The sequence below is a fragment of the Bos taurus genome, chromosome 6, assembly GCF_002263795.3.
Source record: "Bos taurus isolate L1 Dominette 01449 registration number 42190680 breed Hereford chromosome 6, ARS-UCD2.0, whole genome shotgun sequence".
NCBI classification, from domain to species: domain Eukaryota; kingdom Metazoa; phylum Chordata; class Mammalia; order Artiodactyla; family Bovidae; genus Bos; species Bos taurus.
The window spans coordinates 99,782,333-99,794,509 of NC_037333.1; the positions used below are offsets into that span (position 1 = coordinate 99,782,333).

Consider the following 12,177-nt stretch of genomic DNA (forward strand, 5'->3'; position numbering starts at 1 on the left):
AAGAGTTGCACAACCGAGCACACACACAGAGAATAAGTCACTTATCCCAAACCATAGTTAGTAGTTGAGGTGAGACTAAACCAAATGGTCCTTTCTCCTACCTTCAAATCTTTTCTCAAAAAGTTAAATAGAAAAGGCTTTTCTTTCACTTGCTATATTCAATCTTTGTAACACTGCTACCTTAGAAATATATATATATATATATATATATTTGACTATTAATCTCTATCTGCTCTCCTCCCCTAACTACACAAACAGTTACTCATTTTTCTTTTCCACTCCCTGAACCGTAAAGCACTGTCTTTCAATTCCTAGTGATTTTCATGCATCTGGGTTAACATTTTTATATACCGGAACCCAAGATTTCACTTGTGCAGAGTTTGGAAATACAGCTTTAGCTTAATATTTGATCCAATTAAAATACAAATACACCTGGAAGGAGTACTACTATACCATATTATCAGTCATTTACATTTTAGTAAGAACATGGCAGATCCTTTTCAGAGAAACAAAGATCGCAAGACAGCCAGTGCCAACTTTTCCAGGGAATCAGAGTTTCTTTTCTGGAGTATCTGGGATTAGGTGCTTAAGAGTAAGCCTTTTTCTGGGAGTCTGAATTACAAGATATAAATGCAAACAGATATAAATTATGGGCAGTATGGTGACCATGCTTCCATGAGAGAGTTCAAATGTGAAGAAAGCCAAACCCAAAGAGAGTGAGATGGATGTGCAAGAGAGGCATACTGCTGGAGAGACACCTGACTGCATTTGCTTCCTGGGTTCTCTTTGCACGGCCCAGCTGTCCCTGGGTCCTTCTGTGTGCCCTGGGACACATCCACAAGTCTGATAACATCCCCTTTCTGCATCTTATTTGAACTGAGTCACCTGCAATCAGTAGAGAACTCACATGGTCAAAAAGATAACCTCTCTACAACTGAAGAACATCACTGAAGGACTAGGAACCTTCCATGTAAAATATAGCACCATAGCTACAAACACAAGAACTGACTAGAAGAAGCCAAGGTTTAAACAGCTGTTTGGAAGACTTCCCAGATACTGGTGGAATAGGAAAAAGGAGTTGGAATTTGAAAAGACCATGCCCTCTATCTTTACATTTGGGATTTTTCAGTTGTTCTAGTAAAGAATATCCCATTAAAAAAAAAAATATATATATATATATATATCCCATAATCTACACACTTGCTAGTGGGTGTGTAAATTATGACAGCCACTTTAGAGATCAATTTGGAAATATCTAGAGAAGATGAAGATGCAGATTTCACACAATCCAGCAAGTTTACTACTAGGTGGCTACTATGGACTGAAACGTGTCCCCCACCAAAACTCACATGTTGAAGCCTTTACTCCCAACACAACCAAACCTGGAGACAGGGTCTTCGGTAGCTTATTTAGGTTAAACCGATAATGATAAGAAGAGGTTAAGGAAGCTCTCCAACTGGTTCTCCTCTCTGCCTTGTGAGGACGAAGCTAGACAGAGACCATCTGCAGGTCAGGAAGACAGCCTGTACCAGTATCCAATCACACTGACAACCTGATCTTGACCTTCCACCCTCCAGAACTGTGAGAAAATCAATTTATGCTGTTTACAAAATACGATAAAAATTAAAATTTTTCAGTAACAACAGAGCAAAGTAAAATACTAAAACCCTGCCAACTAGGTAGTGAAAGTATCCAAGTGCCTCACAATATAGCTCATTATTCAATCTAGTCACTCAGAGTTGCTGCAAAACAATCGAGTTCCAAATCCTGTGCTTACAAGCAGATTTTCCCAGGATAAAAAGGAAATGATGCTGCGAAGCATAATTTTATTCTATGTAGGTGTCTACAATAAAAGTATAATGCTTTAAAGCCAGGATTGAAACTGAAATATAATTGATTCTAATACATTCTCTTTTTTTCTTTCCTTTTTTCCTTTCTTTTTTTTCTTTTTGGTGCAGAAAACAAAGTTATCCAGGAAAGGAGGCTTGCCTCATTCACCTAATCATCAGTGGTAAAGATGGATTAAAACCCAGCCCCTTAGAGTCACAGTTCAGTGGTCTTGTTACAACACAACAATGCAGCAAAGCCCTTCCTGGCTTCTTGGTCAACAGACAAAACAGTCCTAAAACTGACCTGATTCTGTGTTCTGGGCTGGCATGAACCTGCGTAGAAACAACAGGAGTGGCAGGCACTTTCTTCCTGAAGCAGATGTGGAGAAGTATTATACCTGCGATGAAAGGAAAAAAAGAGAAAACCCAGTTTATCTTCAGAAGGTTTTAGCATTATGAGTAGTTCATTTCCTATTAATTTTCTCTTCACCTCATTATTTCTTGCCAATAGTTTAATGATATGACCACACTTAAAAACAGATAAAATCTGGTATTCAAAATCCAAAGAACAGGAACTTCCCTGTGGTCCAGGGGTTAAGAATCTGCCTTGCAATGCAGCAGATGTGGGTTTGATCCCTGGTGGGGGAACTAAGATCCTACATGCTGTGCGGCAACTAAGCCAGCCTGTTGCAACAAAGACCCCATGTGCCACAACGAAGACACAACACAGCCAAATAAATAAATATTTCAAAATCCAAAGAAGAATACAGTCATTCAAAGCTCCATCTGGTTCAGCTTCTTCATCTTACTGGTGAGGAGGCCGAGATCTGGAAAAGTTACTTAAAGCATTAATGACAACAGTTACTTAGTAGCAGAGCTCAGTTCAGAGCCTAATTCTTGACACTTTAGTCCAGTATTCATCTGTACATCATAGATCACAATGTCTCTTTTTGGAGAATCAAATATGAGCAAAAAAGAAAAAAAAAAAAAAAAAACATGTTATTTCTCTAGGAGTATTTGTCAAGCATCTGAAGATAAATGTGGTATAGAGCTAAATTGATACGTTCTAAATCCAAATAAAAAACACTGCTTCCTCACTCAATAGATATAATCCAACCTCAAGATATTTAGCTTGCCTTCTATAGGATACTTAGGGCTTCCCATGAGGCTCAATGGTGAAGAATCCACCTGCAGTACAAGAGCCACAGAAGACGTGGGGTTTGATCTCTAAGTCAGGAAGATCCCCTGGAGGAAGAAATGGCAACCCACTCCAATATTCTGGCCTGAGAAATCCCATGGAGTACAGTCCATGGGGTCACAAAGGGTCGGATACTACTGAGTGACTATGCACACGCGCGCGTGCACACACACACACACACACTTGTAGGACATTTAACTGCTTCTTTTATTGACCATTCAGTATTTCAATATGAAAACACCAGCACCATGAATCATTCTGGTCTTTCTTAACTTGGCTCTCAACAAGTTCTTTTGTTACTCAATTACTTCTTCAATTCCAAAGCTCCTTCACTCAAAAATGAGAAGCTTGGACTAATCGCACGGGCCTTCTAACTCTTAAAATCGTTATGCCCAAGAATAGCTTCATCTTTAACGACATTTTCCTTTTCTGATCAACTATGTGTTGTCATGTTTGTTAATCTCTGTGATCATACTAGTACAACAGTTCAAACATCAGTAATATTGCCCTCAAATACACAGTTAATTATCATTCAAAAACCTATGGAACAAAAACCTAGCTTTGCTGTCTCATTTCTTATGAAAAAGTATTTTTTTAAAAATCTACATCTTTGGTGGTTTCTAAGAAAAATCCTGAATTATTTTCTCAAATCATTCATTCTGTCATTCATCCAAGTTGTTACTGAGTGGCTTGTCAGATGGCAGACACAGGCTTAATGAGATTTAAGATTTTTAAATAAGATCCCTCCAGTGAAATGGTGAGTAACATTAGGGATTCAAGTGACAGTGAGAAAGTAGGCAGAAGTGATGACATGTCTCTTAAATCCCAACATCAGAATATGCCTTCACTGCTTTTTAAAAAAAATACATTAACTACTGACTGCCATAAAACATGGTATTGGTAACATGCTTTAAATTTAAAGCAAGTAATAGAATGAACCCGACTGAGCAACTGAACTGAACTGCACAGAATGAATATCTCCATGTATCTGCCATCCAACTCAAGAACCTAAATATAAGTAACTGGTAATATTTTACTGATTTGCTCTTCCCTCCACCCATATCTCTCAACTCTTCAGTCCTCTGTAATTGCTACCCTATATTCTGTGCTTTTGGAGAAGGCAATGGCACCCCACTCCAGTACTCTTGCCTGGAAAATTCCATGGACAGAGGAGCCTGGTAGGCTGCAGTCCATGGGGTCGCAAAGAGTCGGGCACAACTGAGTGACATCACTTTCACGCACTGGAGAAGGAAATGGCAACCCACTCCATTGTTCTTACCTGGAGAATCCCAGGGACAGAGGAGCCTAGTGGGCTGCCGTCTATGGGGTCGCACAGTCGGACACGACTGAAGCGACTTAGCAGCAGCAGCAGCATTCTGTGCTGTGTAGTTGCTGTTGTTCAGTCTCTAAGTCATGTCCGAGTCTTTGCAATCCCATGGACTGCACCACACCAGATTCCCCTGTCCTTTACCATCTCCCAGAGTTTGCTCAAACTCATACCCATTGAGTCGGTGATGTTATCTAAGCATCTTATCATCTGCCACCCCCTTCTCCTCCTGCCCTCAATGTTTCCCAGCATCAGGGTCATATCATTCCTTCAAGTTTCAGAAAGCATACCTTATGAACATATCCTTCAGCACTGTGTTTCATTTCTTCACTCCGTTTTATGTTTTCAAGCTGAATTCATAATGTTGCATATAGTTGTAGTTCTTTCATCTCAAGGCAGAATAATTCCACATTGTATAAATGAATTGAGTTATCCATTCTCTTTTCAAGAGCATTTTGTTTTCTTCCCAGGTTTTCTGTTTTTGTTTTGTCATTATGAACATTACTGTTATGAAAGTTCTCATATGCATTTGTTCCACATATGACATAATTTCTCTTAAGGATTTGCCTAGGAGTTGAGGAATATGTGTATTTTCAATTTTTCATGAGGTCACCAATTTTTCTTTTCCATAAAGGTGTTTAGCAATATTAATCTCACCAGCTCTCAGTTCAGTTCAGGTCAGTCGCTTGGTCATGTCCGAGTCTTTGCAACCCCATGGACTGCAGCACGCCAGGTTTCCCTGTCCATCATCAACTCCCGGAGCTTGCCCAAACTCATGTCCATCGAGTCGGTGATGCCATCCAACCATCTCATCTTCTGTCATCCCCTTCTCCTCCTGCCTTCAATCTTTCCCAGCATCAGGGTCTTTTCCAGTGAGTCAGTTCTTCACATCAGGTGGCCTAAGTATTGGAGCTTCAGCCTCAGCATCAGTCCTGCCAGTGAACATTCAGGACTGATGTAGTATCACCAGCACTAGGCAGTCCATACTGACCCGCATGTTCTCTTCAACATTTAGTAATGCCATCTTCTCAACTTAGGGGTATAAAACCATCTAACTGTAGTCTTACTTTGTATTTCCCTGTTGATTAATGATACCAAGCATTTCCTCAGGTTTACTGGCTAACTCATATTTCCTCTTTTATGAAATATCTATTCATTTCTATGAGCCATTTCCTCCTCAGTTTTTTGCCCTTTACTTACTATTTCATAGAAATTATATATGTGTTTTGTATGCTGATTATTTGATTTTACTTGTTTTGAATTAACGGATACAGGCAAATATTGAGATAAAGACACAGAAGCAAAAATAGCAGGGAGCTGGACAGAACTGGAAACAGTGAGGTAGAGTACCAATGTTTTGCTCAACCCATGTTTGTATTTTAATATAATCTACAGATGTCTTCAAGTATCAGAAATTTTAAATGGTACACTATTAATCCTGTTTTGTAATCTTTTGATAAAAATTCAGTCAAGAGCAAATGCTTTGATATGATTTTAGTGCATTCTAATTACAATATGCAATATAATTTCAGGTATACATTTTATACAAATCACAATTGAAATGACATTTTAGACAGAGTTCTCATTTTGACTCTGACATTTTAGGTGTTTTTATTTCATGCTTTGGTTGCCTCCAATTTAGAGTAAGTTAGCTTTGTTGTCAAAAGGTTGAGTCTGAATGTATATACACACAAGTATAAAAACTGAATTTCAAAACTAAAGTATATAAACTCGAACACCAGAGACCTGCATTCTAGCCTTGACTAGACAATTAGTTATACCTCCTTGGCCTAACTATGTCGTTAAGTTGGTTTTATTATATCTATAACATGAAAATGTGCTGGTATTAATAAATTCTAAGGACCTTTGAATCATACTCTTTGGCTTAAAGATCTGCAAGAAAATAATTTTTTCCAGATATCTCCCAAAGTTTTAGGAATCTCTTTCCAGGTGTTAAATAATGAAAAGAGTAACAGAAAGCTAAATATCTGGGGGAAAAGAATTGTTAACAAGCAGGGCTACAGCCCTCCTATGGCTTCTCAGGATTCTTGGCAGATTGCCTGACAGACAGCATCATACAGGAAGACAATCAAAAGCCATGTAATTTGAATCACTCTACAGTGCTGCCATTGATTCCTATGTAAGCAATCACAAGAATTCTGGAATCACACTTACCACTTACCTGAATCTGCACTCTTCTACTATGCCTGAACATTCTGTGTATGCGCACGTGTGCTCAGGTGTAACCACCTCTCTGCGACCCCATGGACTGTAACCCACCAGGCTACTCTGTCCATGGGATTCTCCAGGCAAGAATACTGGAGTGGGTTGCCATTTCCTTCTCCAGGGGATCTTCCTGACCCAGGGACTGAACCTGCATCTCCTGCATTGGCGGGTAGATTCTTTTACCACTGAGCCACTTGGGAAACCAAACTTTCTGAAACCATGTCAAAGTCTAACTCTTTCACTTTAATAGTAGCTGTTATGCCTCTACTAGCTAGTATTAAAGTGAAACTGCTCTCCAACACACCGCTGAAAATTCCAAAGTCACCCATTATTGACATATATATTATAAAATTCAAAAATGAGTCAGATCTCTTTTTTAACCTATCTGCAGCAACAGGCATGATTCATCAAGGTCTGATACATTTTCTTTACCTGGCTTTTCTCCTAGTTATTGCTGGTTTCATCCTACCTCATTGGCCACTCGTCAGCTTCCTTGCTTAATTTCTCCTTTTCTCCATGACCACTCAAGTTCCCACTTTCTTTCTAACCCATCAGCAAAAACTACTGGCTCTATCTACAAAACATATCCAGAATCTGACTACCCTTCATATCACCTACCTAGCTGTGGCTGCTGCTATGTCGCTTCAGTTGTGTCTGACCATGTGTGACCCCATAGACGGCAGCTCACCAGGCTCCCCCGTCCCTGGGATTCTCCAGGCAAGAACACTGGAGTGGGTTGCCATTGCCTTCTCCGCACCTACCTAGAGACTTGGTGTAATAGTAACTATCATCTTTCTCATCTCTCACTAGGATTATTTTTCCATAATTTAGTAACTGGCCTCCCAACTACCACCCTTGATCTATTTCAGTCCTTTTTCATCAAAGGAGCCAGAGTGATCCTGATAATCTTACAAAAATCATATTAACATAATGTAACATCTGTACCCAAAATCTCCCAATGGCTTCTCATCTCATAAATACCAAAATCTTTAAAATAGCAAAAAGGAACCTAGGTAACTTAGTTCCTCCTTGCTATTCCTTATACAGGTAGGCATCCTCCTGCCTCAGAGCTTCACACTTGCTGTGTTCCTGCCTCAAAACTACTCTGAGATGAGTATCCCCACCTGCCTCACATTCTCGCTATTTTCAGATTTTTGCTTCTACTTATGTAACAATTCCACTCCCAGCATCCCTAACACACTTTCCTGATTTATTTCTCGCCAATGTCACTAACATTTACTTATTTCAGTTCTATTCCTGCTTGTGTATTTCCTCCCCCGCGAAACAGAAAATCCACAAGGGCAAGAGCTTTGTTTTTCTTGGTACTACATCTTCAATGCTTGGAAGGGGTGGGGCCAGCACATAGTAGGCATTCAATAAATATTTTTTGAATGAAGAAATGAATAGTTAACATCCTTAGGGCTAAACAAGACAATCTTTCTGGGTTTACAAAAGAAAATAATCTAAATAATCAGGGGAAAATAGCTAGATTCCTGATGTGTCAATAAAAGAATCATCAGAGTATTTCTTCAACAGATAAGAGATAACAACTCAAAAGACTTCAGGAGATGTAGCCAATACGTCCATAAACCTAGAGCAACCACTACAGTAAATGATTCCCCTCCCCGGGCTGTCCACAGGGTGAGATTTATTTCCCATCTATTACCATATTCTACAATGGTTAGTGTGCAGAGCCGCAACACCAACATGTAGGAAAATATTATAAAAATGTTCATTCCAAACTTGTTCCAGACAAAGAACCGAGCCCTTTATAAATAAGGAAAGCCTAAAAATACAGGACAGATATATTTTAAGTGCTTCAAATATTTTGTTTGGAAATAATTTCAAATGTACAGAAAAGCTCCAAATACAAGAATACAAAAATAACCACTCATACTCAAGTCACCAATTGTTAATGTTACCTTGTTTTATCACTTGTCCTCTTTTCTCGCACTTTCTTTCCCTTCACAAAGACAGACTCAAGCTGTTTTTCCCCCCTCCTAAAGCAACTGAGGATGAATTTTATATTTCATGGCCCTTTGCTCCTTTGCTTCACTGTGCATTTCCTAAGAACAGAGATATTCTGTCATAACCATAGTACAGTTCTCGTCAGTAATTTGAACATTGCTGTTGTTGTTCAGTGGCTCAGTCGTGTCCAACTCTTTGTGACCCCAAGCACTGCAGCACGCAGGGCTTCCCTGTCCTTTACCATCTCCAAGAGCTTGCTCAAACTCATGTCCATCGAGTTGGTGATGCCATCCAACCAGTCTGTCCTCCGTCGTCCCCTTCTCCTGCCTTCAGTCTTTCCCAGCATCAGGGTCTTTTCCAATGAGGCAGCTCTTTGCATCACAAGGCCAAAGTACTGGAACTTCAGGTTCAGCATCAGTCCTTCCAGTGAATATTCAGGATTGATTTCCTTTGATTTCCTTTAGGATGGACTGGTTGGACATCCTCGCAGTCCAAAGGATTCTCAAAAGCCTTCTCCAACACCACAGTTCAAAAGCATCTTTGGTGTTCAAACTTCTTTATGGTCCAACTCTCACATCCATACATGACTACTGGAAAAACCACAGCTTTGACCATAAGGACCTTTGTCGGCAAATTAATGTCTCTGCTTTTAATATGGTGTCTAGGTTAGTTATAGCTTTTCTCTCAAGGAGAAAGCATCTTTTAATTTCATGGCTGCAATATCTGCATTTAAGGTCAGTACTCCAACTTATTTCAATTGACCCAATGGTATCATTTTATAGTATTTTTCTCTGCATCTGGTATATAATCTAGTCCAGGGCCAGGTTCTACAGCTAGTGGTTATCTTTCTTAAGCTGCCCATGATTTCAGCCTTTGTTTTTTATGACTTTTTTTTTTAAAGAACATAAACGACTTCCCTTTTTATTATTAAGCAGAATGTTCTTCGTGTGGGCTTTGTCCAGTGGTTCCTCCAGACTCATGTTATATAGTCTTGGCTGGAATACTACATAGATGACATTGTATCCCTCAGAGCATCATATCTAGCTTCACCTGGATATCACCAATATATATTACCCCTATTTTATACCTTGTATATAATGTGTGGGGAGACACCTGCTTCTCACCAATATTTACCCCTAGATTTTTGTTATGATTCTTTCTGCCATTTACTATAAGGGCTGTAAAATGATGATTTTTCTCCCTCTAGGATTCAGAATTCTACTATAAGCAAGAGACCTCCCTTCTCTATTTATACATTTATCAGTTTGTTAACATTATGGATAACAAATTGCTATTTTTAATGATTCACAGTTCATTATTATACTAATTTGATGACTGAGAAAGTAGGACCTCCAACAGGCTTGTAACATGCTCCCATTTTTTTCCGAAAAAATTTCTATTTTATAGCTTAAAAAAAAAAATACAAAGATACAGATTCATCTGGTATGTACTCTTGTAATCAGCCATTCCCCTGAAAAACTCCAGTTCCTTTGTGTTGGGAGTAAGATTAACATCAGAGACCACAATGGGGAGTTAGCTATGTCCACTGTTCTTTATCTTTTTCTTGGACAGAACTACTATGAAATACATGCGTGCATATACACATATGCATATAAATATATATAGACACATATGTTCATACACACATACATGTGTGCACATACACATACTGGTTTCAAAAATAATAAATTCGCACTGATACTTTCAATTTCAATCCATCCCCACAGGATTCATTTTTGCCTTCTCTCAATCCATATGGGTATGTCCCTCCTTCCTCAGGTCCTAGCTTCAAAAACCTGAAAACACTGATATCCATAACACACTGAAAGATTACCCAGGGTTACCTATTTAGCCACAGAAAATAAACTCTATAGGAAAGAGTTCAAGATTTGTGTATAATCCCTCCCTCTTACCTCCACCCAGGCTGAGGGTAAATACATCAAAAAATTACTTAGATTCACTCTTTCTTCCAAAATGTATCTATAGATTCAATGCAACGCCAATCAAAACTCAGGTAGCTTTTTTTGGGAGGTGGGGGGAACCATCAGAATTCTAAAATTTACACAGCAAAGCCAAGAAACTAGAATAGCCAGAACAATTTCAAAACAAAGCAAAATTGAAGCACTCATATTACATATTATGTGACATTACAAGATTTATTATAAACCCACAGTAATAAAGACAGTGTGGTACTGGTGAAAGAATAGAAACCTAAATCAATGGAAAAGAAGTGATTTCAGAAACAGATGCAAACATACATGATCAACTGATTTTTGACAAAGATCTCAAGCGACTGAATGGAGAAAGGAAAAACCTTCACCAAGCAGTGCTAGAACAATTGGACATCCACATGCAAAAATGCAAAACAAAAGAATCTCAACCAACCCATACATCACACAACATCCAGTCCTGAACTCAAAATGTATCACAGACCTTAAACTTCTAAAACTAGAATAAAACAGTGCTAAATTATTGTGACTTTGGTTTGGGCAAAAAAATCTAATAAGATATAAAGCACAAACCATGAAAGAAATAACTGGAGAAAACTGGATTTTATCAAATTAACTTCTGCGCTTCAAAAGACACTGTTTTAAAAATGAAGACACAAACTGGGAGATGGTAGTTGTGAAACGAATACCAGATAAAAGACAGGTATCTCCAAAATACATAAAGAACTCTTTATTACTCAATGGTAAACAAGTAGCCTAATTTTAATAAGAGCAACAGATGTCAATACATCTAAAACAAAAAAAAATAGACGTAGATGGCAAACAAGCAGATGAAAGGGTGTTAATGTCATTATTCATGAAAAGCAAAAAAAGACCATGCTTTCACTTCTCTCACATGTATACCTAGAAACGGAATTTACGGCTCGTAAATAATAAGTTAAACTGTATAGAAATTAACCAACCATTTGATAAAGTGGCACTACCATTTTATCAGTGAAGTATGAGAGGCAACTCCACACCTTCACCAATGTTAACATTGTGGAACTTGATTCTTAGCCATTCTAGTGAGTGTATAGTATTACTAGTATCACCGTATGGTTTGAATTCACGTTTCCTTGATGATTAGTGATGCTGAGCATCTTTCTATGTACTTGTATCTTTCTGTGTGTAATGTAATGACCATTCATATATCCATGGTGAAATGTCAGTGCAAATTCTTCTCCATTTTTTGATAGAGTTCTTTGTCTTACTAAGTTATGAGAGTTCTTCAGATACGCTGGTTCAAATGTTTTGCTGGATACATGTTTGGCAAATATTTTCCCCTGCCTTTGACTAGACTTTTCATTTTATTTTTTTAATGGTTCAGCATGTTCATTTAGGGAGAAGGCAATGGCAACCCACTCCAGTACTCTTGCCTGGAAAATCCCATGGGCGGAACAGCCTGGTAGGCTGCAGTCCACAGGGTTGCAAAGAGTCGGACATGACTGAGAGACTTCACTTTCACTTTTCACTTTCATGCACTGGAGAAGGAAATGGCAACCCATTCCAGTGTTCTTGCCTGGAGAATCCCAGGGGCGGGGGAGCCTGGTGGGCTGCCGTCTATGGGGTCACACAGAGTCGGACACAACTGAAGTGACTTAGCAGCAGCAGCAGCAGGTTCATTTAGAGAAAATTCATTGA

The 12,177-nt window shown here is 38.8% G+C and overlaps 1 protein-coding gene across 1 annotated transcript in view; it reads right to left on the reverse strand.

Moving 5' to 3' along the window:
- Nucleotides 1-12,177, reverse strand: part of WDFY3 (WD repeat and FYVE domain containing 3) — a 306,558-nt gene that overhangs the window by 276,926 nt on the left and 17,455 nt on the right. The window contains exon 2 of the mRNA XM_015471703.3: nt 2,134-2,227. The gene's annotated coding sequence lies outside the window, so the exon portion shown is untranslated. The remainder of the gene's footprint in view (nt 1-2,133; nt 2,228-12,177) is intronic.